Genomic DNA, 3,273 nt, shown 5'->3' with positions numbered 1-3,273 from the left:
AATTTGACAAGGTAAAATGATATTTGCAAATAAAAAAAGGCATCTATTTTCAGTTATTTTGTCATTATAATGATAGCACTAGCTATGGTTCATTGTTAAAGCTATTACTTTTTAAACTGTAAGTGATTTTGTAAACATTCAAAATATTTCTCTTCTCTCCCTGATGACAACACCTTAGAAAACGTTAAATAATAGATCAATGAAGTTTTATATTTATTAATGTTTTTAAACACCTAGTCAAGTTATGGAGATGGAGGGTGGTGATGGTTGAACAACAATTTTAATGTACTTAATACCACATAATTGTACACTTAAAATATTAAAATGGTAAATTATAATTTATGTATATTTTGCCATAATTTTTAAAAACCTGAAAAATATTCTGCTATTTGTTGCTCATTACAGTTCAGCTTCATCACTTATTTCCTTTTTCTCAGCAGGGATCAAATTATAATTGCTTTCAGGTAGGAAAGGTTGAAACACAAAAATAAGTGTGTTTTTTAAAGTAGGATGAACCCTGAAAATCATAGAGAGAAATTATTAATATACTTTATGTAGAATAAAATCAACTGATTTATTATATTATAGGTTATTTTATATTCAAATTTAGATAATGAATGAGCTGAAGTTAGAAGCAAACTGTAAGAAACATGGATTGCCTTAATCATTTAAATATGAAGAAAGGGAATTGTAAGAATTGGTATGTAACTAACGTGGAGTCAGTCGTTCTCAGAAGAGTGGAAGAGAAAGATGGGACAGCAGCTCAACTCAACAGTAAAAATCCTATGTTGTTTAATAGACCTTTTTTTGGTTTAACAGTTGTGGGGTATCCAAGTCTGACTTGTCTGTGGCCAGACTGTGCTCCCTAAAACAAAGCATTCCTATTCACTTACTTTCTCCATTTTCACAGAGGTTACAGTCAGTTCTCCCACACACATAAGGGAAACAATCTGAAAGAAACAGACATATACATGTATAGAGTAACTTTATGGCAGCTACCTATAATCCACGTGGCCCATTACTATAATCTTTAAGCATTTGAAGAGAGCAAAGAATATATAAAGAAAAGTTATGTGAATATCCTAAAAAGGGAAGTTGGAAAAGAGAGAGGGAGGTTTTCTTCCTTTCTCTGTTTGGAAACATTTAAATAACACTAAAAATATTTATATCATGAAGGTTTGATAGAATCACTTGTGAAAAATCTGAGTCTTGTTTTATTTTGGAAAGGAGCTGTTTGACGGCTTTCTCAAATCCTACCACGGTAATTAGTTTGTTTACATTTTATGCTCTTCCCGTAATTTATATTTTCTGAGAATCTGAAGTCAATTTTCAAATTTATTTGAACAGAGTTGAGCAAAATATTGTCCTATAATTAGTTTCCTCAGTATGTCTATGTGATTATTCCCTTGTTTGATTAGATTAGCTGGTGGGTTATCTATTTAATTGGATTCTTTTATCAAACCAGCTATTGAATTTATTTATCAATGCAAGTATTTATATATTCTAATTGTTAATATACATTTATAGTTATTAATTATTTCCTTTTGTTTCCCATAAGCTTATTTTGCTCTGTTCCCAGGTTCTTAAGCTTGGTACATCATTTTTTTTTTTGCACTCTATTTTTTAAGTTCGTGAGTACTTAAGAATTGGAATCTTAAATTTTCAAATTTAACTATATCTCTTTTTGAATCAACTTGTATTGAGGAACAATTTATGTACAATAAGCTGAAAACATTTAAAATATGCCATTAAATGAATGATGCCTATGAAGTTATGAGCTGTGAAAATAACACAAATAGTATGTAGGCCACTTTGTTCATCCCTGAAATATTCCATATATTTTTTGCAGTGTATCCATCTCTTTGTCCCAAGCCCCAGACATTCAATAATCTGTCTTCTGTTATTAGATTTTAGTTTACTTTTTCTAAAATTTTATATGAATAAAATCATAGAATTTGTATTTTTTTGCATCTAACAATTCTCACTTGGCCTACTGATTTTTATGTCTTATCATGTTTTTGCATTCATTAGTATCGTGTTTTTAATGCTGAGTAATATTCCATCGTATGTTTATCCATTCATCTGTTACTGGATGTTAGGGTTGTTTCCAGTTTTGGCTATTACAAATAAAGCTTCTATGAACATTCTTGCACAAGTCTTTTTGTGGATATATTTTTATATTTGTCTTGGGTGAATGGCTGAGGGTGGAATGGCTGGGTATTTGCTAGTTGTATGTTTACTGCCAGCTATTTTCTTAAGAGTTATGTCCTTTTACATTCCCACCAGCAATGAGATATCCATTTTTTTTATATCCATTTTGGCAAAATGTGCTCACCAAATTTACTATTTTAGATGTATAATTTAATCTATTTGTACAGATATGTAGTGCTGTGTCATTTATGTTTTTAATTACATTGCTGTAATGACAACCTCTAATATCTTTCCATGTGATTATTTGCCATTTGTATATCTTTTATAGTGAAATATATTTTCAAATCCTTTGTACTTTTTTTGTGTGGATTGACTTTTATCTCGTTATTGAGTTTTAACAATTCTTTATATATTCTAAAACAAAAATCGTTTATCAAATATATATAGAGTGCAATTATTTCTCTTATTTTTATATTGCATTTTAATGTTATTAATAGCTGTTGAAGAACCAGTTTTGATTTTGATAAAATTTACATTATCGTTTTTTTCTTTTTATTATCCATGATTTTTGCATTCTAGTTATGAAATTTTCTAGAAACTCTATAATTTGAATAGTTATATTAGGTCTATAATCAATTTGAGTTAATTTTTGTGTATGTTGTGAGATAAGAAACTGCATTTTATTCATATAGATATTCAGTTGATCCTACAAAATTTGTTTAAAATTGTCCTGGCACTTTTGTTGTAAATCAATTTACCATAAATATAAGGTTTTCTTTCTGGACTTTCAATTTTGTTCCCATTATCTATGTGTATATTCTTATGACACTTTTAACCCTATGCTAATTTTTCATCAATTAAAAAAAATCTTTATCTGCTCTTCATGTTTGAATGTTATCTTTGATTTACATAGACTTTTCAGTTGATTTTTTTTCATTCATTTAAAATTGTTGTTCCATTATCTTCATCACTTTGGAAATTCTGATGAGAAATCCATGGTCATTTAAATTATTGTTCCTCTCTATATTTTCCCTGGGTGATCTTAATTATTTATCTTTATCTCTGTTTTTCAGTTATTTGACTATGATGCGCCTAGGATTTTTTTCTTTGTATTTACTTCAT

Source organism: Eulemur rufifrons, chromosome 17 (assembly GCF_041146395.1).
Source record: "Eulemur rufifrons isolate Redbay chromosome 17, OSU_ERuf_1, whole genome shotgun sequence".
NCBI lineage: Eukaryota > Metazoa > Chordata > Mammalia > Primates > Lemuridae > Eulemur > Eulemur rufifrons.
This window is presented reverse-complemented; position numbering follows the sequence as displayed.